This window comes from Cupressus sempervirens, chromosome 8 (genome assembly GCF_028749045.1).
Source record: "Cupressus sempervirens isolate cs-2001-9-10 chromosome 8, ASM2874904v1, whole genome shotgun sequence".
NCBI classification, from domain to species: domain Eukaryota; kingdom Viridiplantae; phylum Streptophyta; class Pinopsida; order Cupressales; family Cupressaceae; genus Cupressus; species Cupressus sempervirens.
Window position 1 is genome coordinate 347519404 of NC_143125.1, and position 24049 is coordinate 347543452.

The window sequence follows — 24049 nt, forward strand, 5'->3', positions numbered from 1 at the left end:
GACATTGGCCTAATAGAATCACTTCATGTAAAGCCATACATCAATACACCTTTATATAGAGGTTTAGATATGGAGCATGAAGCCAGTGATAGAAAAGGTTATTAATGATCAGTCAAGTCACCTGTTGCTTGTCACTCTTCATGACCCCTTTAGTTTTGTAGATTGTGAAAGATGATGGAGTAAACATGGTCAAAACATGGATTTCAAAGTCCATACCACTCTACACTACTATTAGGAAAGGTGAATTGTTCTACTATATTTGACCTTCTTGGACACATTGTCTCCATTTTTGAAGTCAAGTTCAACTATACCATGGTTCACAAATATCAAGTCAATGGTTCAGAGTCAATAGAGCATCAACAAGTGGATATGCTAATGGCTCATCAAAATCAGTCTCAAAAGGATTGAAAATTCCATTATCTAATATCAATGGGAAGCCAAGATTGTAGTATCACTATCTAGACTACAGTCAGTGCACGATGATTGTTGTTGTGAAAGATTATTTCTAGTCAAAACTCAATATGTCAAACTTGGTGAAGATCATGAGAAGATTCCACATCAAATGACTAAAAAATTTGATGATTCAACCTTCTGCAGACATGTTCCAAGTCGTACATTTCAATTATGATATTTGTTACTTTGGTTAATTTCATCAAGGTTAATTCTCACCCAAAACGTGTGATTGGGAGGTGTTTATTAAACATAGAGGAGTAGTTCTTAACCTTGATGTCTATATAAGCAATCATCTTATCTTTGTAAAAGGGCTTTTTGGACTTTGGAATAAGGGAACACTAATGCTAAAATTTTGATGAGAAGAAAAATTTTAGAAAGTATGTACAAATTTTGTCTTCAAAATTGAAAATCTTAGTTATGTTCTTAGTGCAAGAAAATAAAATGAGAAATGTGTTTGGGTTCTTTTTCTAAAATCTAGATTGTTGCAGCATAAAACTGTTGATTCTTTCTGTACTAAATGTTTTCATGATATTGTGTGAATTTTTATGAATTAGGAATCAATATGGTAATAATGATCATTTTCAAGTGTAGTTCTTGATTGTCTTTGTTATTAGTTTATGTTAATTCAAAAAAGTTGTGTGGTGCATTTGTCATCAATAGCTTTCTCTCTATCTTTCAAAGTTTTAATTCATTTATGTTCAAAATCAAATACACTCATCATACGAGGGAGATGCCCCTCTCAAATGCAAAGGAAGGTTGTAATCTAGTATTGGTCAGTTGCAATCTCTCCAGCTATTGGCACGATTATCACTGCTCACAGGGCGAACAAGTTCAGTTTCAGTAGTAACTTTATAGTGAGAAATATGTTTACAAAAAAATATTAAGTATTAAAGTACAATATACCATCAAGATTTATAAGGTCAATTTTTTTTTTTCTTTCATTTTTTAAAGTTTTGTAACATTGAAGGAGAGACCCCCAGACATATTAAGCTGTAAAAACACAAAAAAATGGGTCTACTTTAAAGTCTATCAAAGAGAACAACTAATAAATTGTATCTTTTTTTTTTTTGAATCAATTTGGCCAATAAATATTGTATGTAAAATTTAGTCTTCATGTATGTTGATCCAAAAAACATGCAACCATTGAGACTCTGCATACAAACTAAACTGAAAATTATAAATGTATGTAAGTTTTTGCATGTAACAATACAATATGTACTCTTTTTAGTAGGCAAGCTCATTTATACAATAATTAAGAAGTCAGCAAGGGGAGTTCATTTATAATTTTGTAGTTTTAAAGTGTTTAACATGATAAAGATTATGTAAGAGCTTTTAGAATAAAACTTGAGTAATAAATAATATAGAAACTTAATACAGAATGAGCATGAATAAATGTAGAGATATCAATAGAGATATCAATAATATTGACAACCATTAGTTGCAATGCGGGTTCAAGCTTAAATAAAACAAGCCTTGGAATTGGTAGCACCTCAAGATGAGGACTCACAAAAAAATAAAGATGAGGAGGACACCAATCCTACACTCTTGTTTGTCCAATAGCTCTATTTGAGCCAATCCATAATTGGGTAAAGAAAACCCTTTTTCTAGGTAAGTATGAGAACTAATATTTTAGCTATTATCATTGGCTCAACTCAAATCCTTTCCTGTATGATTTGGTGAAATACTCATGAACTACTTATAATATCTTATCTTTTGGCAAAACTAGAATAATAAGAATCCTAATAGAATTCTCTGCACACACAATTTGAATTTGAAGAGGTATCAATTTTATAAATTTAATATATTTATAAAATTAGTAGTAATATATTTACACTTTAATGATGTTACTGCAAAATCTCTTCAATCTTAGCCTTTAAGCATGTTGGTTTGCAAAATTTGCTTGAAGATGTGATCTTAATTCTACTTATAGATCTATATTTTTATAAAGTGCTATTCATAATTTAGAAATTTTTTTATTGGTTTGTGTTCTACAGAATGTGTGACAAAATAAAAAGATTAAGATTTATAGTTAGTGTTAAGATCCCACTTGCATGCAAATTTTTCAAATCAATTGTTTCCATGTTCGAATGTTCAGATTGAAGCAATCTTACACTATTTTCATTAAAGCATAGATTTTAAATATTAAAATTATGTGATTGTACTATTGGTAAGTGGGAGATATTTGTTATAGAAAGTCAAGTTATGATAGTACTAACATAATTCAGTTGTGTAGATATTGTGTCAAATACATTCATCTAAATTTAGTGAGTCCTAATTGTACATTAAATTTTCTAAGAGATGGATTCTTGTGAACTATCACTACAAAATATTACAATTTTTGACTAAAAATCTACACAATTTAATTATGATAGTAATATCATAACTTGACTTGGTTTAGCAAATGTCTCCTATATATCAATAATGCAATCATATAATGAATTGAGGTGACCTTCATATAGGAGGTCTTAAGTTTCACTATCACCTACTAATATATGTGGCCTGGTCAATTTTTCCTTATATATATATATATATATATATATATATATATATATATATATATATATATATATATATATATATATATATATATATATATATATATATCATAATAGAATTACTATAAAATAGTAAGATTTGTTTATTTCTACCTCTTTAGAAAATATTCCCTTCATCTATGTTATAGAGAATACTTTACAAAATGAAGAGATTAAGATTTATGGTTTGTGTTAAGATCTCACTTACATGTAAATTTTGCAAACCAATTAATTTTGTGTTCGAATGTTCAAATTGAAGAAACCTTACAATACATTCCTTAAAGAATAGTTTGTAAATTTTGGAATCATATGGTTGAATTATTTATAAGTAGGAGATATTTTCTATAGAAAGTCAAGTTATGATGTTATGATATTACCATCATAACTCAGTCGTGTATATTTTGTGTCAAACACATTCATCTAAATGCAATGAATCCTAAATATTCCTTCTCTTAAGCAATAGATTGTTGTGAACTACCACATTGTAAAATATAGATTAATATTTTTGACTCATAATATACACAATTTAATATCAATAGTAATATGATAATAGAATTATTGTTAAATATTAAAATTCATTTGTTTATTTCGACCTCTTCAACTCCAAGTTATGTGTGTAGAGGATTATTGGACTTTTTGTTTTCCTCAACACTGACTTCTCCAACTTCTACTCAAGGCTTTTTCGTATCTGTTTTATTACCCTTCACAGACCCCTCTTCATAAGCCCTCAATTTTTGTGAGGAAATCCATACACATTTCCTACTTGCATCAGAAGAGAGATTTTTTTTATTAAAATAGACCATAAAAAATATTTAAAAATAGTAACAATTGTTGCAATACTAAGAATAGGGCAAAAATAGAGTAAAAAATAGAGATATATAGTTCATAAAGAAATAGTTGATAGGATTTCCCTTTGGGATTGCCTGCAATTAGAAATTGTCTCATGCCGCCAAACAACTTTCTAAAATCCCTAAAAATGGTTTTTAGATCATAGTTGAGGGTGATTGATTTGTGTATCAAACCTTTACTCAATCTTATCTGCAAGGATCATATCTTATCAAAATATTTTCTGCAAGGATCATATCTAACCATAAAATTGCTAGGATCATATCCAATCATGAAATTGCTGATCCACACATTATTTCTTTGTATTATTAGATGAAGCTTTAATGGGCTATGTTATGAAGCTGAGTAGAATTAATGGTGTGATATGTGAAACTCCATCACTTTATAGTAAACCATTCAAATAGATCGAGTATGCATGAATTTAGGACTATCACAAAACTCTATGAGCTAGACAGGTAAATTCCAAGAGGCTAACAAACCATCGAGAAAGAGAAAAATAATATGATAGGAGAAGGAAAAGGGAAAATAAATATGGTGGTAGTGGCTAATTTATTGGCCATTGCCATGGGAGTGATGTATTTGAGATGTATATAGAGGCAGCCAAAAGGATGATGGTTTGATGCCTAAAAGCTAGATGGAGACGTGATCAGTCATGTTGAGAAAGTGATGAAATCAATTTTAGTAATAATGGAGCCCCAAATCCACAACTTTTGTCCCTTTCTAGTGACTCTGTTCATCAAAAAGTGGAGGCTAATGAAGGACATGCACCACACCCAAATGTGCAGCAATCATTTATAAACTAGTGGCAGGTGCTCTTGAAAGCTAATGGGTCAGCACTTGAGTAGCGCAACGGTGTTCACTCACACATTGACTTCTTGATTAATCTATCCTTGTACTTACTTAGATGATAGAAAGTTTGTAGAGAGTGTATGTTCATTACATTCATCATTCATTTAAAAAATCTTGAACATATTTACATCAAAAGAAAAATAGCTTTTGGGGTTCACCAATTTTGTATTTATAGGAAATAATGTAAAAGTCCTAAATTTTTCATTTGAAATTTTTAATTAAGTTAAAACTTAATGTAAGAGATTAAAGCATTCAAACTTAAAAGTAAGAACTGATTCATCCATGTATAAAACAATAATGATAATATCATTTTTATATGTGTTTAATATATAGATTAGGATCATTTTCTTCTAACAAATCTGGAGAAATATTGCATTAATTTGAGAAAATTAATGCATTAATTATAGAAAACTAATTTTCTCAATCATTTTTCTAATCCTTAAATGTATTTTTTCATAGTACAAACTTAATTTTTACTGCCTTTTCTAACAAATTAATATATGTTTAGCCAATAGAGAAATTAATTTGATAATCTAGAGCAACTAATCTAACTTTAAACTTAGAAATCTCATTGGTCAACATTTTGGTTAGCATAGCCACATTATCTTCCAAAACTTTAATAGTTAATCGCCTCGAGGTAAGAATATGGTCCTTTAATGTTGTGGTAGTGGTTAGCTTTCTCACAAATAATGAAAAATTCAACCTCATACAGTGAAAGGCCATTCCCAAAGATAAAATCCTAAGAGCCTTTGATATAATAGACTTTGAATTAGTGGTTTCATGTGTGATCATAAAGGGTATCTTGAGCTCCAAGGAAGTTGTAGCCAGATAAAGTTGTCGTGTACCCCCATTATTCTGAGAGCTATTACTTGCCTCCCGACTACTCCTAGTGGAGGAATAGTGGTTGTATTATGTGCCTTCAAAATTAGAAAAAGTCAAATTAATAAATTACATAGTGAAACCAAAATCATTTACCACTTTGAATATTTTTAATGCACACATTTTTCACTCATTGGTTTTAAACTTAACAAAAAAGTAGTATCAACCCTAACATCCCATCATTGTGAGATAGATGCCAAAAGACAAAAGTTGAATGAGATTAATTGAGATTGATGAAGAAGAAGATTGTATGTTTCAATAATTGTTTTTTCACTAATGTCAAACCTGCTATCTGCTAGTAAGACAACTGCTTGTATGATTTAAGTACTATCACTTATTTGATTGATGAAGAGGATTTGACCAAGAGATGTAACAAAAGCACCTAGAGGAAAGGTTGAGTTATGATATGCAAAGGAGTACAGGAATCAATTAAGATAGCGATACCATGATGTATTGATAATCTACTTAAGGTTACAAAGGCTGGTTACACTAAGCATATATAGAATAACAAGTTAAACAAAGATTGTTTGACAAGCTTGATCGAGTGTATAGTAGGTGCCGAGAAAAGTTAGTGCAAGTCAAGAAGAAAATCAATTGGAGCTGAGTAAATGTTTATTCTAGTGTATGCTGAGAAAAATAGTGGATGTCGAGTAAAGTTTAGTTGATGTCAAGCACCAGTAAACTTTCATTCATGCTAAGTGATTCCACAGAGGATGTTAAGCAATGCAGTATGTGCCGAGCATCAGAAGCGAGTTAATGTCCAGTGGTTGCATTATTTAAAGGATCATGAATTTGATGAATTTGAGCCAACAAGTTTATTTTCTTGGATTATGTGAACCAGGTGGAAGATAAGACTGATGAGCTGGTGGCATAGAATTCAAGATAAACCATTTTTAGAAAAATTCAAAGAGGATTCAAGAAGAATTTTCTAGAAGAGATATGGAATAAGGGGTAGATTCATTGTATCCTACCTAATCCATCCTAACCCTAAATTGGACGATGGAGAATGAACAACAAAATATCTTAATTTCTTATTTATAGGGATGGTTGGTCAAAACAAAAGGTTTTCATATGCAAGAACCTAAGGATAAAAAGGAGTTAGGGTTTTTTGCTTCATCAAGTGACCTAAGAGAAGAGTCTGTATTGGCATATTAAGCAATAAGGCTTAAGGGTATGCATGCTTGAAAGGTGAACAAACTATTAGAGCCGACATGTATGAGGGCCAAGCAGAATGGAGGACTAGAATAGAGATCTAAGATCTACAAGTGAAGTTGTAAGTTATTATCAAATCAAGCCTTATTGTTACTCTCTAATAATTGTATCAGTCTAGGGTAAATTTTTTGGATTAAATTTGACCTAAAAATCATTTTTAAATCGTTTAACTAGGTGACATTACAAGTGAATGGTCTAAAGTCCTTTAATAAGGCTCACTCTTGACAGGTTGATTGAAATCCTTTAACAAGGTCACATTTAACAGTGTGTATTGTAAACTTTAATAGGGTTGGCCTTTCATAGGGCATCACTTCAGAAAAGTGAAAAAGAGTAGCATGTTACTGGTGGTTTTTCCCAAATTAGATTTTTGCATAAATCATTGTATCAAATGTGTTGTTGAATCTATTATGTTTCATGTTTACATTTTTGCAAATTGATTTGACAGTAACCTACAAGTTTTAAGTGTTTGCATAATCTTGTGGATGCATACATGAAGATAAATGTTTTATGGGTTCACTAAATTGTGAAAAGTTTTATTTATACATCTAGACCTTGGATAATTGATTCACACCCCCCCCCCCCTCCCATATATTTAAACTAAACTTAAACATCATATTTTCCTCTTTCATCTAACTCAGTAGTACTTGTAGAGACTCAAGCTATCCACACACAACCAAAAAAATATTAACATCCATGCAGCTAACAATATTATTCTAGCCACAGTGAAATAGAGTTTGAAAGAAATATTATTCTGGCCATAGTGAAATATAGATTGAAAGAAATATAAAGATCGATCGTTAGTTCACTTCCTACAGTAGACTCTTGTGGAGAGCTACGATTTGATCAATTGTTCATATTCATTTCCTTCTGGATCTACAAGCCAATATGTATTTTAGTTTCAATGTCTTAGGATGTAACCTATTAGTGTTGAATGCTATTATTAAAATTTAACAATTCAAATGAACACAACATGGATATTACACAACTCTCAACCAAGATTAATCTTATTAGTATTCTATTCAAGTTAAAAAGAATAAAATAATAATATTCCTATACTATCCTTCCATCAATTGATGTCAATAGGTATTAATAGCTTTTAATGGGTCTTGCATTAATGAGAGAAGATTAATAAACTATTTTTTAACTACCATTTTCCAACAAAATTGTAATCATATAATTTAGTGGAATATATGCTATCTCAATATCATACAACTAACATGTTTCAAAGTGCACGTAAATCTTATCTAGCTTTTAGCTACAACATTCTCATGCTCATGGTTGCATGTTAAATACTAGACTTTATGTAATATTAAATGTGTGACCTCATGGGAAGTTTTTTCTTTGTTAGCATCACCTAGACATGCAATAATTGCTTAAGTGTTCTATTCATTTTGATGATATATGGGTTCTTGTGAGCCACTACTCTTGAAACATGGGTCAATGAGCTTGAATCAAAACTTACATAGTTGAATCATGATAAAAATATCACAATTTGATTTGTTATGGAAAAAATATCCTACTTATCAGTTGATGAAGTCAAGGAGCTTTCTAATGAATGATTCCTAAGGAACAAAATTTGCTGAAGACCTTTCCTTTTATACACTTCCTTATGCAATATGAAGCTTCATTTATGATTTTCAATCCTTTTGTATTTACAACTGAAAAAATATTTCAATGTACATTAAAGTTGTACAATGTTTGAACCTCCAAAGAGGTTACTCATATTTATATGCCTCTATTTTATATAAAATATTAATTCTATGCTAACAATTTAAAATATTTCCTTGAATTTGACATTTCTTCAATTTTTTTTTTTGATAAAACCTACTAGTCATGTACCCCTTGCACCTCTTTCTGGTGCAAGTACTAGTAATACATTTATTCAACTTTCTTATAACCATTGGAGCATCCAAATGTCATCTAACAATGCACAGTTTGTTTGTGCATCATACATACATACATACATACATACATACATACATATATATACATATATATACATATATACATATATACATATATATATATATATATATATATACATATATACATATATATACATATATCTACATATATACATACATATATACATATGTATATATGTATATATATCTATATGTATATATGTATATATATACATATATGTATATATGTATATGTATATATATACATATATACATGTATATATATACATATACATATATACATATATGTATATACATATATATATACATATAGATATATATACATATATACATATATATATATACATATACATATATACATATATGTATATATATACATATATATATATATACATATACATATACACATATATATATATACATACATATATATATATATACATATACATATATATATATATACATATACATATATATATATACATATATACATATATATCTATACATATATATATATATATATATATATACATATATATATGTATACACATATATGTATATGTATATATATATATATATATATATATATATATATATATATATATAGGCAATACTAAAATCTAGAATCTCCTCTTCTATAATATTCTATATCTACAATAGGAATTCTCATCTTTGGTCTTTCATAATTACGAAAAATTCTTAGAACAAGCACCTAATCAAATTTTAAAAGTTTATAAAAAGCTTAGACATCATTACCTAACCAAGTAGTATTGAAAACCCTCCTTCAATGAGGATTCTATTTCTTGGCTCATTTCATTGCCCCAATTTCCCTGTATTCAAACGCAATCCCCTCTTCTTCTGAAACTACTAAATCAATTGATTTGTGTATCAAATGTAAACTATTTATTTGTTTGGTTTCTAATTGTTTCTTCCCCATTTAGATGACTCTATAATCTTTACTTAGCATCTTTCTAAAAAAACTTCATGTTTATTCTGAGATTTTGCCAGATGGATTGAGTACTCTACAAAGAGAAAAAATTATGTTTAAGTCTTCATATTGTATGAATAATTTTTAGAATATCAAATTTAAATTTTTTTTATGAAGCTTAGAGGTAATATTGACATCTTTTCTTAGATGAGGTTGTATTCTCAGGAGTTGAAGTTGCTTGAATCATTTTTAATGTTCATTTATCTTTTTAAAAAATATCGATAATTTAAATATGAAAGATAATGGTGAAAGTGATTTTACTTATAATTAAATATTTATTATCTATCTAAATTATTGATTACTCAGAGATATTTTTTTTCACTATGTCAAATTGTGATATTATTATCTCAATTCAACTATGTAGTTTTTGATTCAAATCCATTAACCCATGTTTTATGAGTCACACTTGTATTCTTTGTTCTTAGTGGAATACCCTAGGAATTTTCCTTCATCACTTTTTGAATCAAACTTTCCTGAATGATCATCTCTCATTAAATATAATCTTCTTGCACAAGAACCCATCTCTCATGAGAATGAATGGAACATTTAGCACTTATTGCATCTAGGTAATGCTCATAGAGATGAAAAACTAACACTTACTAGGAGATCACCCATCCCAAAACTACCCCAACACAAGCACACTTACTTAGCTTGTAACCCCATTTGCAAAACCTTCAACAAAGTTCCGTTTATTCTCATGAAAATGGGTTCTTGTGAACGACTAATAAAACATGGGTCAAGGAGTTTGAATTTTAAGCTACAAAGCTTTATTTTGATACCAATATCATTATTTAGATTATATCAAAACTCTTCCTTAGAATGATAGTTTTACTCATAGTTATTCTTATAGCTATGTGTCTTAGCATCCAGTTTACAAAATTATTTTTAGTAAGTTTTGTATTTGGTTTTTATGTAAAAAGCATTACATTGAAGAATGTATTATATCCCAATGAGATTTTGTTAGGAAGATTTGTGTGGGTGCATGTGCATGTGTGCATCTATGCATATATGTTTTATTTATATATTTATTTCTATGTATATTAAATTTTGTGATTGTGGATTATTTTATATTAAAGTGGTAAAAACTAGGGTGATGTCCTTTAAGTACAACAACCCAGAGGGTTTAAAAACAATCATTTAACAGTAACAACACACCAACAAAAAAATCTAGCACCTAATACCAAAAAATACTAAATAGAATTAATCATCCACACCATCAAAAATGAGTTAATATCTTTAGATCTACTATCCATTATACCATCTAAACGATTGAAAGTTTGATAGAAAGGCCATCTAGGATCATCCTAGTAAACGTAGATAAAATTAGTAATAATGTTATAGCTAAGAACTAAGAAAGTATAAATAGTAATCATAATATGACTATAGTGGAAACTACTAGTAAAAAGGAGCAAACAATAAATAGAACTAGAGACATTGTCCCTATTGAGCTTCCTTTTACTTGCACCAAAATTGATAATGTGTTCTCAACCATGTTGGAATGTCTTAATGGGAAGAATGCTTCTAAGAGGGGTGGGGGGGGTGGGTGAATCAGAAGTACTGGTCTTTTAACCACTTTTATACCCTTAATAACATATAACTGAAATTAACATGCATGCATATAAACATTAAACAATCATGAGAAAAAAACATGCATCACCACATAACACTTGAGATTTTGGTGACCCAAAAACCCTCCAAGAATAAGAAGGTAAAATTGGGGTGGGGATGATACCCACAATATTACTGCAACAATTGATTTCAACCACTTCTGATGGTTTGCCCTGTTAAAGGCTACAACACACTGTTAAATGTGACCCTGTTAAAGGATTTCTACACCCTGTTAGGAGTGTTCCTTTTTAGAGGACTTAAGAACATTCAACTTAGAATGCCACCCTGTTAAAGAATTTACATAACGTTATTGAACCTACCTAACTCAATAGGATTTCCAAATTCCTAATACAATTGTGAGAGAGTATTAGAATAAGACACCAGAACTAATGCAATACCTAATGTTGATCTCAGGCTCTTGATTTGCTCTTCTATCCCTGATCTCTGCTAGATCTAATCTACTGATTGTGTTCCTTATTCTATTCTGATCAACTAGATATGTAAATGTTGTCCTTTCCTCTTAATCTTTGACACCAATGTTATTCAATAACATGCTCTGCTTTTCCTTCTTCTTTTCACACTTCTCACTACTTCGTTCAATGGTGTCAGGACTCCCTTATGAAGAGTAGTGGTCTGTCATGCATCCTTGATTAAAATGTTCCCGCTCAAACCCTTGAAATTCACCCATTGGCTACATGCAATCTCCAATTTTTTGATTGGTTGCATGAGGATCGCATAGGTGATTGTGAGGATTTGATCTTATCCTTTTATCTTGTCTTTGAGTCATGGATAACCATTTTTCATCTTGGTTTGCAATTGCACAAAATTTTATGCTGATCCTGCATTGCTTGACACATGAAGTAATACTGATGCTCAGCACTATCTATTCTGGATTGCTCAGCATCTACTATAGTTTCTGCATTACTTGACACCTGTTAGTTTTCTACTTTTCTTGGCACCTATTAGATTCTGAATTACTCGACACATGTTGAATTCTATATAGCTCGACATATATTGTAATAAGTTGTTTGGAAGCAACTGTAGTTTGTTCGGCACATAAAGAAATTCTACTCGGCATGTATAGTAAAAATGGTTAAGTGTGTTGACACTCATTTTTCAATCTTATTTATTTGATCAACAAACTAATCCTATGTAAGGAACTTAAAGTGTTCCTTATAGTTATCATCATCATTGTCATTATTTCTTAGCACCCTTTTCTATGGAAAACAAAGACATCTCACTGAGCTATGCATAACCCTCATGGAAAAACTTGAAATTCTACCAATTTTTCTTTCAAGCTCAAAAATTGTGGTTTTAGTTTTTTGAGTTCTCTAATGGTGGTACACATTTGTCATAATTTCAATTCAATACCCTATTAGTCGTAGTTATCCAATTTAATTTTTTAATCCCACTTCTTAAATCTTTTATTCTTGTTCTTCACAAAATCACATGCCTTTCCTTGCTAATTAAAAAAATTATACTTGGTAATAATCACCAAATAATTTTAAACTTGGTCCTCATTTCCAATTATATTAATAGATTTTTCCCCACAATAAGGGTTTTTTCCCATGACTTGGGAGCTTTTCTTCATTTATCTAATATCTTATTCACTCTATAGGTAGATCTACTGCAGATATCACACTTGCCACACTACTACCTTCCTTATAAAAATGATTTATAGTAAATGAATTAAATACCAAAATAAATTTTTTAGTATCATCCATAATTCATTCCATACACCAATTGGTATCAATTGACCCCTTTCTTGCTTCAATTATGAGCTTAGATTCATCTTCTGTACCAAAACTTTTAATTCCAATGATGAGTGCAATCATAATTCCTCATAATAAAGTCATATATTCATCTTGATTACTAGTGTGGCCACTTAAGTTCCCTATGAAATAATAAGTCAACTCACCTTTGAATTCTTTTATCACCCCCGCCTCCCACAATATTATACTATTTGGAAGCTCCACCAAAGTTAAGCTTGTACCACCCAACAACAATAGATTTCCATCCTTTTCTTTTTCTTTCTAATCTCTTGGTGCTATCAAATTTGATATAAGTCATTGGAAGGTTCTAATTCTTATCAATTATATTATCCCATTATATAAGTGGGTAGTTAGGGAGCTTCCAATTAGCAATTGATAAGTTTTATGTTAGCAATTTGCATTGTATGCTATGAAAACTAGTGTACAAAGAGCATAAAGAAAAAGCTAAGCATTAACGAACCCAATTCAATAACAACATATATGATAAGACCTGCAAAAAGAGCTAAAAACAAACAAAAGTAAAAATGTTCCAATCAAACAACTCCTCTTGTTGAGTAGATTTTGTCCAAGGATGGAACATGTGCTCAATTATATTGCTTCAAGCTTCAAATACAAATTCAATAATGGATGTTGAGTGGAAATTTGGGTATAGTAATGATCCGTCGGTATCTTTTGGATCTCAAAACAATAAAATAACTTTACTCAAAATGTAGATGAATCAAGAAGGATGCATATTTTAATTGATAGGCCAAGGGTAAGGGAAATGGATGGCCAAGATGCAAAGTAGAGAGATTGTGAGGAAGGGCTAGGAAAGATGATCACATAGATTGCACTTTCTTAAATCCATAGCCTCATGATAAGTATCATAAATAGAATGAGTGTGAGTGGATATGAATTCTAGAGGAGCAATAGTGCACTTAGGTGGGGAGTAGGGGATGTGGCAAGAGAGTTTGTTTAGGCTTGAGTTAAGAAGTCTTAATTCATGTCTATTATTGTGAAAGTGGTTTAGGGAAGTGATTAGTCTTAGATAATTGGGGTGATGTGGCTAAGACAAGAGGGTGATGTGGTTGGCAAGTGGATATGTTAGAAAAGTACAAGTGGAGGGATTAATTAAATAAATTAAATTATTAAATTAAATAGGCCAATTATTGGTGCGTAGTTTGGATTAAGATAAACCATTGATTTGAGGGTGGTTTGAGCAATTAATTAATTAGATGAGGAAAATTTGAAAGTGGATATGTTAGAAAAGTACAAGTGGTTGGATAAGAGGGTGATGTGGCTTAGATAAGAGGGTGATGCGGTTGGCAAGTGGATATGTTAGAAAAGTACAAGTGGAGGGATTAATTAAAGAAATTAAATTATTTAATTAAATAGGCTAATTATTGGTGCATATTTTGGATTAAGATAAACCATTGATTTGAGGGAAGTTTGAGGAATTAATTAATTAGATGGGGGAAATTTGAAAGTGTTGATATTGTGGTGACTGATCATGTAGTGGGGTTTAATGTTGTGGTGCTTTGTATGGTAGTTATAAAAACCATAAAATGGTCAATTTTAGAGGTTTCCCTAAAATGTTATTATAAGAAGTTGAGATTCATAATGCATTGTAATCTTGGTGATCATTTTTTCTGGATAATAGAAAGGTTTAAGGTTGTGTAGGTGGATGTAGCCTAGGTTTTGGGTGAACCATGTTAAATCTCTATGTTATATGTGTTCTTTGAGTTTTCTTGTATTGTTTTCTACATATAACAATTTATTCTTATATTTTTCTAGATCTATCAAAACGTAACAATTGGTATCAGAGAAAGGTTTGTTGTTATAAATTGACATGAATTTTAGATTTGAGTTAGTGCAATCGAGGATTCCAGATTCAAGATTGAAATATTCAATGGCCAGAATTTCCAGTTATGGAAAATGTAGATGGAAGATTACCTTTATCAAAAGGATCTATGGAAGCCATTAGAAGGAAAAGACAAGATATAGGGAACCATCATAGATGAAGATTGGGAGATCTTGGATAGGAAGGCATTGGGATCTATTTGACTATTCCTTGCACCGTTTGTAATGTTCAACATTTCAAAGGAAAAAATGATAGTAGATTTGATGGAGACATTGACTACATTATATGAGAAACCCTCAGCTTCAAATAAGGTATTTCTTAAGAAGAATTTTTTAAAAATATGAAAGTGGGTGAGGGAGGATCTATAGCAAATCATTTAAATGAATTAACATAGTTACCAGTCAATTGTCATCCATAAAAATGTCATTTGGTGAAGAGGTTAGGCCTCTCTTAATTGTATGTTCTTTACTAGAAAGTTGGAATAGCTTGGTTATGGTTGTAAGTAACTCTATATTTGGTTTAAATACTTTGAAATTTTATGAAGTTGTTTTTGTTATCCTCAGTGAGGAAATGAGATGGAAAAGCACAGGTGAAACTTTGACCTCATCAGGTTCCTCTTTAAATGTAGAGAATAGAGGAAGAACAAGGGAAAAAGGAAAAGGGCCTTCACATGACAAGTCACAAGGGAAGTTAAAGAAAGGGCATTCTCAATCTAAAGGAAAGACAGATTTCTAGTACTATGGAAAGCCTAGTCACCTAAAGAAAGACTATTGGTCTCAAAAAAATAAAAAAGGAGAAGAAAATGAAGATGACAGTAAGGAAGCTAATGTTGCAAGTAATACTTTACAAGATGCTTTAATATTATCTTTGGATAATGATAATGATTCTTGGGTAATAGATTATGGGGCTTCATTCCATGCTACACCCGTTAGAAAATATTTTCAAGATTATGTTCAAGGTGATTTTGGACAGGTATATTTGGGTGATGATGGTCCTTGTCCCATTGTTGGGAAAGGGAAAATAAAGATCAAGTTGCCAAATGGAAATGACTGGATATTACAGGAGGTAAGGCATGTCCCTAATTCAAGAAGAAATTTAATTTTTGCTAGACAACTGGGTAGTGAAGGATGCATAGTCATGTTTTCAGACAATATCTAGGAGGTCACTAAAGGTTCATTAGTAGTAGGTAAAGGTGTGAAGGTAGGGACATTATATATGTGTACTAGTAAAAATTATTCTACCTTAACTACTACTAATAATGTTAATGCACATAAATCTACTATAGATGTTGCAAGAACAGATTCAACAATGTGGCACCATAGGCTTGGGCACATGAGTGAGAAAAAGATGAAAATCCTTCACTCTAAAAATCTATTGCCAAGACCAAAAAATATCGATTTAGAGTTCTATGAAAATTGTGTTCATGGCAAATAGAAAAGAGTAAGATTTCTTAGAGTTGGGAAAGAAATGAAGAGTGAGAAGTTAGAGCTAGTGCATTCATATGTATAGGGACCAACTCAAGTATCATCTTTTGGGGACTTTCATTATTATGTTATTTTTATAGTTGATTCAACTCAAAAAACATGGGTGTATTTCTCGAAACAAAAATTTGATATTTTTGAAACATTTAAGAAATGGAAACCTTTGGTTGAGAATGAGACAGGGAAAAGTTGAAATGTCTCATATCTTATAATGGAGGTGAGTATTACAATATAGCCTTTGAAGATTACTATTATATTAATGGAATTTGAAGGCATAAGATAGTTCCAGGAACCCCAAAAGAAAATGGGGTGTCAGAAAGAATGAATAGGACAATCATGGAACATGCAAGGAGCATGAGATTGCATGTTGGTCTGCCTCTTCATTTCTAGGTAGATGTTGTAAAAACTATTGTTTATTTGATAAATAGAGGACCTTCAACCCATTTGGATGCTAGTATTCCAAAAGAAATATAGACTGGAAAAAAGGTAAATTATTCATTTCTGAAAACTTTTGGTTGTGAAGCTTTGGTCCATGTTGATAAAGAAAATAGAACCAAGCTTAATGCTAAATCTCCAAAATGTAAGTTCATTGGATATGGAGTAGGTGACTATGGTTATGGCTTATGGGATTTTGAAAATCTTAAAATAATTAGAAGTAGAGATTTTATATTTAATGAGAAGGTCAAGTATAAAGAACAGCTGTAGGAAAATAAGCATGAATAGGTCAAACACGAATATGTGGTGTTGGATGAGATTCCTAAAACTAAAAAAGTCACTAGTATCAGACGCTCAGCAATAATAGGTTATCCCAAAAACTTCTATAAGTGTTAGACATTCTACAAGGTTAAGTAGGCCTCTTGAAAGGTTTTCTCCTGCTTTGTATTCCATTTTATTGATTGATTCTGGTGAACCATAAGAATATGAAGAAGCAATGTAGGTGGATGCCAAACAACAGTAAAAGCTAAGAATGAAAGACGAGATGGAATCCTTGTTGAAAAATAAGACTTGGGACTTAGTCCCTCTAGCTGAAGGAAGAAGAGCCTTGCCTAACAAATGGGTTTATAGGCTAAAGGAGGAAGCTAGAGGAAAGAAAAGGTATAAGGCCAGACTTGTGGTAAAGGGTTTTGCACAGAAAAAGGTTATAGATTTTGATGAAATATTCTCCCCTATTGTAAAAATGACCTCAATTAGAACTATACTAAGTCTTGTGGTTCAGATGACTTGCATTTTGAACACTAGATGTCAAGACGACTTTTCTCCATGAAGATTTGGAGCAAGAAATTTACATGCAACAACCAGAGGGATATGAGGTCAAGGATAAGGAGATCTTGGTGTGTAGGTTAAGGAAAAGTCTGTATGGCCTAAAGAAAGCACCTCGACAATGGTATTTAAAATTTGATAGTTTCATGGCTAAACAAGGGTACCATAGATGTCATTCTAATCACTGTGAATATTTTAAGAGATTGGATAATGGGAGTTACATTATCCTGTTACTCTATGTTGATGGAATGCTTGTTGTTGGGTCAAATTTGCAACATATAAATGAACTTAAACAAAAATTAGCAAAGTCATTTTCTATGAAGGATTTGGGTGTTGCTAAGAGAATTCTTGGTATGAGGGTTATACAGGACAGGAAAAATAGAACCTTGAAATTTTTCCCAAAGTAAGTATATAAAGAAGGTGTTGAAAATATTTAATATGCAAGATGCAAAAGAAGTCAGTACACCTTTGGCTAGTCATTTCAATTTTACTAAGGAAATGTGCCCAAAGGCACATGAAGAGGTAGATAAAATGTCTAACATCCCACATTCATCAACAGTTGGTAGTCTGATGTACGTAATGGTATGCACATGAATAGATATTGTTTATGCAATGGGAGTTTTTAGCAGGTATATGAGAAATCTAGGTATGGAACATTGGAATGCTATCAAATGGATTCTTCGATATTTGAAAGGTACTACTACAAAGGCATTATGTTTCATAGGATCCAATTTTTCTCTGAGTGGATTTGTTGACTCTGATCTGGAAAGAGATATTGATACAAGGAGGAGTATTATAGGGTATATTTTCACTATAGAGGGTACTACAGTTAGTTGGATTTCTAGATTGCAGAAGGTTAATGAACTTTCAACCATTAAAGCTGAGTATGTAGCTGATATAGAAGCTAGCAAGGAGATGATTTGGTTACAATATTTTTTGGGGGAACTAGGTCAGAAGAAGGAAGATCACCCATTGTACAATGATAGCCAGAGTGCCATTCGTCTTACAAAGAATTTTTCTTTTCATTCACGGACAAAGAACATACATCTTAGGTACAATTTTATAAAATTTATTTTGGAGGATGGACAATTAGGGCTTGAAAATATTCAAACATGTGAAAATCTAAGAGACATGTTCATGAAGATAGTCCACAATGAAAAGTTGGTTTCTTGCTTAGCTTCTATTGGGCTTCTTGACTAATGATTATGGAGGCAATGCACAACAAAGTCTTTTATCCAGTGGGAGTTGCACGTACTACATTGTTGTCTCACTTCAGTCTCCAAGTGGGAGATAACATAAATTAATTTAATATTTAATATTTAATTATTAATGCCTTAGGAGATGACTATATAAAATTACATAATTGTGTAATCAAATTTAAGTGTCTACATTTTCCCCCTCTTTGACATAGTGTTGGGATAATATTATTTCAAAAAAGTTTGAAGATAGATGTGTTAGCATAAATGCTGATGATACTACTTTGGGGGAGTAGCCTAAGCATTAGGGAGTATTAAAATGTTGCATTCATGATTGTGTTTGTCATTGATGTCAATATAGTATGGTTTTTGTAAAGATTGGCTAAGTTATAGACATAGATCTTAATGGTACAAACAATGTTTTGATTGTCTGGTGATGTGTAGTTATGGACATGTTTGGCATAGTGTCCTGATGATGTGGCCAAGTGTTTAGAGTCTAAATCTAAGACGTACAAAAGTTGTACCTAATTTACAAAGAGAATTTTAGAAACAAAGTATTGGGAAAAAAATTCTTGATGTTTTTTCACTATCTTACATTTGAGATGCAGTAAGTAGATGCGCAATTAGATAGTGACAAAGGATAGTTTATTGGTGGTGTCAGCAAGTGCACAAGCCCTACTATCGCATGTATGAATTTTTGTATAGACTGTGAGCTGACAATGCTATTGTATTAGTAATTAATTAATTATCTTATTATAATTAATTGGGAAAGCCTCAAGGCTGATTCAAGGAATTATTTTGAAGATATGGTATAAAGGAAAGATGTTTTCCTTGTTTGTAATGTGAGGGTATGAGTGAATATGTGATCATTGTATCAAGTGCAAAGTGCAAAAAGGAGTAGAGTGTTTATTGGATGCAAGTTTTGTGGTCTAGTTACAAGATCAGAAGGATAAGATGTTTGGTTGATAGGAGAGAAGAAGAGGAAGGAAGTACATTTCATTTCTATTATTCTACAAGGAATAATACATAGATCATTTGGATAGTGGGTTCATTGGTCTTGCAGTTGGAGCTACTTTGGTAGTGGGTCCAGCTATCTTCCACAACTCCTAATAGGGTTGGAATCTCCTAACAGGGATTCAAAGTCTCCTAACAGGGACTCATATGTACTGAATGTATTCATAGACTCCTAACAGGGTCCATCCTCTAGCAAGGAATATTTATATTAGTACATCATCTTATGGGTACCGTCCCCACTAGGGTTTTCCCTCTGATCAAGGGTTTCCCTAGTTAACATATCTAGTGTTACTATGTATGAGTATCTTGTTGTGGTTTCCTATTATATTTCCCATATGGTTAAAGTTTAATAAGGTTGCTAATTATGATATTAGTTGGATAAATGATTCACCCACCACCCCCCCAATTATATTGGTGGACTATATATTCTAACAAGATGATACAAAGAAGATTTTTAAAGCAATAAATTTTCCTTATCACCCAAAACAAGGAGAGAAACTAGATTGGATGCCCCCTTAAGAAGGTGGTGAGGAGAGAATACAAGAACCAAGAACATCTCAAAAAGTACAAAAACCTAGGCAAGAAGGAGGTTACAAAAAGGTTGATGTAAGGTTATATTTGCAACCAGGATATAAAAATAATAGGGGGAGGGTGAAAAAGGGTCAACTCAAAGGGGAAATGGAAAAAAAAATGCAGAATGGTTCCTATATAAGGGTTGGGAGGGCTAGAAGTGGGTTAATTATGTTTATTTACTATCTGAGACCCTATTATTTTTTAGCTCTAGATTATTTGTTTGAGATGATTGCATAGGGATGGCTAGATCATTAGGCTGACATGATGCAAATGTGTACACATGCATAGGGAGATTGACCAATCGATAAGCCCAAAACCTTTGTTTTAGTTTTTTCATTAATGCTTTACTTGTATTCTTGTCATTTCTAAAATGTGTTCCCATGAATACGAGCCTAGTGGGACCAATGGGATAGAGATCCTCAAAAAGAGTCAAGGTAAGGGTGTAATTGGGGGTATGTTGAATTGATTGCAGGAATGCGGCCCTACATAAATTTTATGTGAGGTCACAAATAAGACTAGAATTTTTTGCTATAATACATTCCTACTTACAAGAATGCAATGTCATAAGGTAGACTAGGGTTGGGGTCAAGTCAATGTAGGATCAGGGAGGGTTTGACTAGATCTTATGGTTGGTAAAAGTGTGTGTTCTTGCAAAGGTGATAATATGATGAATCTTGGGGCTTGTGGGATCACAACCCCTAGTTGGGAAGAATGTGGGTAAAGGGTAAAAAGTCAAAGGTAGAGGTGAGGTAAGGGTTCAAAATGGATAGGGTTAGGTTTAGGGGTGGTTTAACTTATAATTATGAGGGTTTGGAATAGTTTGTAAAGTAATTTGGTAGCATAAACAAGGACTATCAATTAGTTAATTTATGGATGCAATGGTGTAATGACACATTAGGGTCATGGGAGGGACATATGGTTGTTTTGAGAGTTGCAAAGTATTTTGGAGCATCAAAGTGGGCATGGATTGAATTCATTGACTTGGGATACTTAGTGAGGATGCTTCATAGGAATACATTTATGGTGATGGTGATAGTGCTTCGCAAGTCAAGGAACTTTGAGATGATGACATTTCATCTCCTAACAAGAGAAATGATGGTTATGTTAGATGATGTGTACAAGAGTTTTAGGTTACCTGTATGAGATATTGGGGTGCTTGTTACCAAATATGTGACAATAGAGCAAGTTGTGTAACTGCTAGTGGTCATGGTGTTCCATTCAGGATATGGTGGGGTTTTTTTGTGGTAGATCAAAATGTAGATGTGCTACGATAGAAAAAGGTGTATTTTTATTTGTGCAAGTTAGTGTTTGGATACCTTGCCCTAGATACAAGAGGCATGATTGTTACAATGGGCTTGATTTCAAAGATCATGTGGATCATCAATGTGGGAGTGCTTGTAGTGTCAGGTTATTTGATGTTAGTAGAGTTGTATCACAATTTGCATTAGATTATGTACCATGGTCATGATGGACATGGAAATAATGTAGGCTTCATATCATTATAATAGGTGTTGGTCAGGGAGCACATTACAGTGCTCGTGCCACTTGGATGACATGATAGACATATAAGTGAGCTTGTAGTTTATAGTTGGGTTGAACCTCTCAAATATCATCACATAAATGATTTGAATCATCAGAGGGTAGTGTTTAATAATGTTAGATCAGTAGCATGGAGGCCCTACATAGTATTAAATCTATGACCAAAGGAGTAGCAATAATTGTCATACAACCTTATTCCAAGTTTTGTATTTTGGTGATGGGACTACGTTATAGAGAAATACCACCTTGGTAAGGTTATGAGGTAGTTTGGATAGCATGAAGATTTGATAGTGGATCCTATATGGTACCATTGAATGAAACAAGAGTTGGCTACACTATTTAGGTTGAGGTTGTAGAGGAATGGGCTACTAGCAGAGTGGCAGGATATGTAACCAGTGGTGTGGGATTGGTATGGAGGTTTGGTTAATGCAGACACTACACATGCATATTTGGATTGGTTCTAAAAGCCACAAGCAATAGGGAGATCATAGGTACCTTAGGTGGTGGTACAATCTAGGGAGGCAATGATGGTGATGAGACAAGGTTGATACATTTCCCACATTATGAGACATAGGGAAGCTCCAGTCTAGGAGCAGTATAGAAGGAGGGTATAATGTGTTAAAGGAGGGATGAGGAGGAAGGAAGGGAGAAAAGATAGGAGGAGATAGGACCTTAGGAGATGGATGGGGACAAATGAAAATATTTATAGGCACTACCCAATACACGGATGTTAGAGGGGGGATCTAGCAAAGGAGGTTCTTCAATTGGAGGAGAGGATAGTGGGAAAGTGGTGCAACTAGCTTCACTTGAGAAAATACATGATGCAATCAGTCATTTCCTTTATGATACCCAGGAAAACTGATATCAAGAGTGAGAAGAGAGAGAATAGTTTTGTACTAAGTGAGATAGATTACAAGGACAATTTAACCAATTACAGTTGGAAAGGGATGAACTTTGGAGAGAGACAGGGTGTAGGGGGATGGAGGTGATGTATTCTAAGAGAGATGAGATAAGGGTGAAGAGGGACCAATTTTTGGTTAAGGTGTCTACAATGAGGGCTCAAGAAACTATGGGTGGAGGGAGAGAATAGGAAGACATTGATTAGATCTAAGATCTACAATGGGAGGTATTAGATTTTTGGGAGAGGGTTAGTTTCTGTAGAGGTTGATACCATGTAGACATACCCAAATATTATGTAGAATATTATTGGTTATCATCTTGATTAGGTATAGAAAACACAACTATAGGGATAGAGGCTATGAGCAACAACAAATTTTGGGTTAGGAGTTCATAGAAGGTAAGCTAGAGCTAGAGGAGAAGGCAAAGATCAATTCATATGGATGAGGCATACAACTCTAGGATACGTGGTGCAGGAGAAGAGGATCTATAGGGAGGAGGGGACTTGGTTGGAGGATCCAGGGGATTCAATGTGTAGTTGAAACCACCATGACCTCAAAGTCCATCACAGATTTCCTTGATAGTAGATCCATTCATAGTTCTAGAAGATCATCCTGCAAGAGAGGAGACATATGGGCAATGATTTACTATATTTTGTGGACTTTGTAGTATATGTATGATGTAATTTACATAATGTAATTCTATATTTTTGAGGGCGCAAACCCTAGTGTACTATATGATGGATAATTTATGGGATTTTATTCTGTCATGTGTGGGATGTATTCTTTTTATTCTTTCATGGGAGACTTATATATAGATGATGGGGTGGTCACATGTGTTATCCATTTACTGTGGGGAATTAATCTCATATTTGTCGGAAGAAGATGCTCTGCATTATTTTATTAAGGACTTGCACACTCTTTAAAACAAATCCAAAGATACAAGTGATGTGTTGGAGAATGCTCATAGATTGTCTGTAAAAGGGTAGTGAGTTCTATTCTAACACTAAGATTTGCAGAAATTAATGCTTTCTCCTAGGACAACATAAATAAATAAATAAATAAATAAATAAATAAATAAATATATATATATATATATAATGTGGGAAATATGTGGTGTTTAAATAGAACAATTCATATGTTCCAGGGAAGCCAAAGATGGTGGCTACTAATGTGTGTCTGGA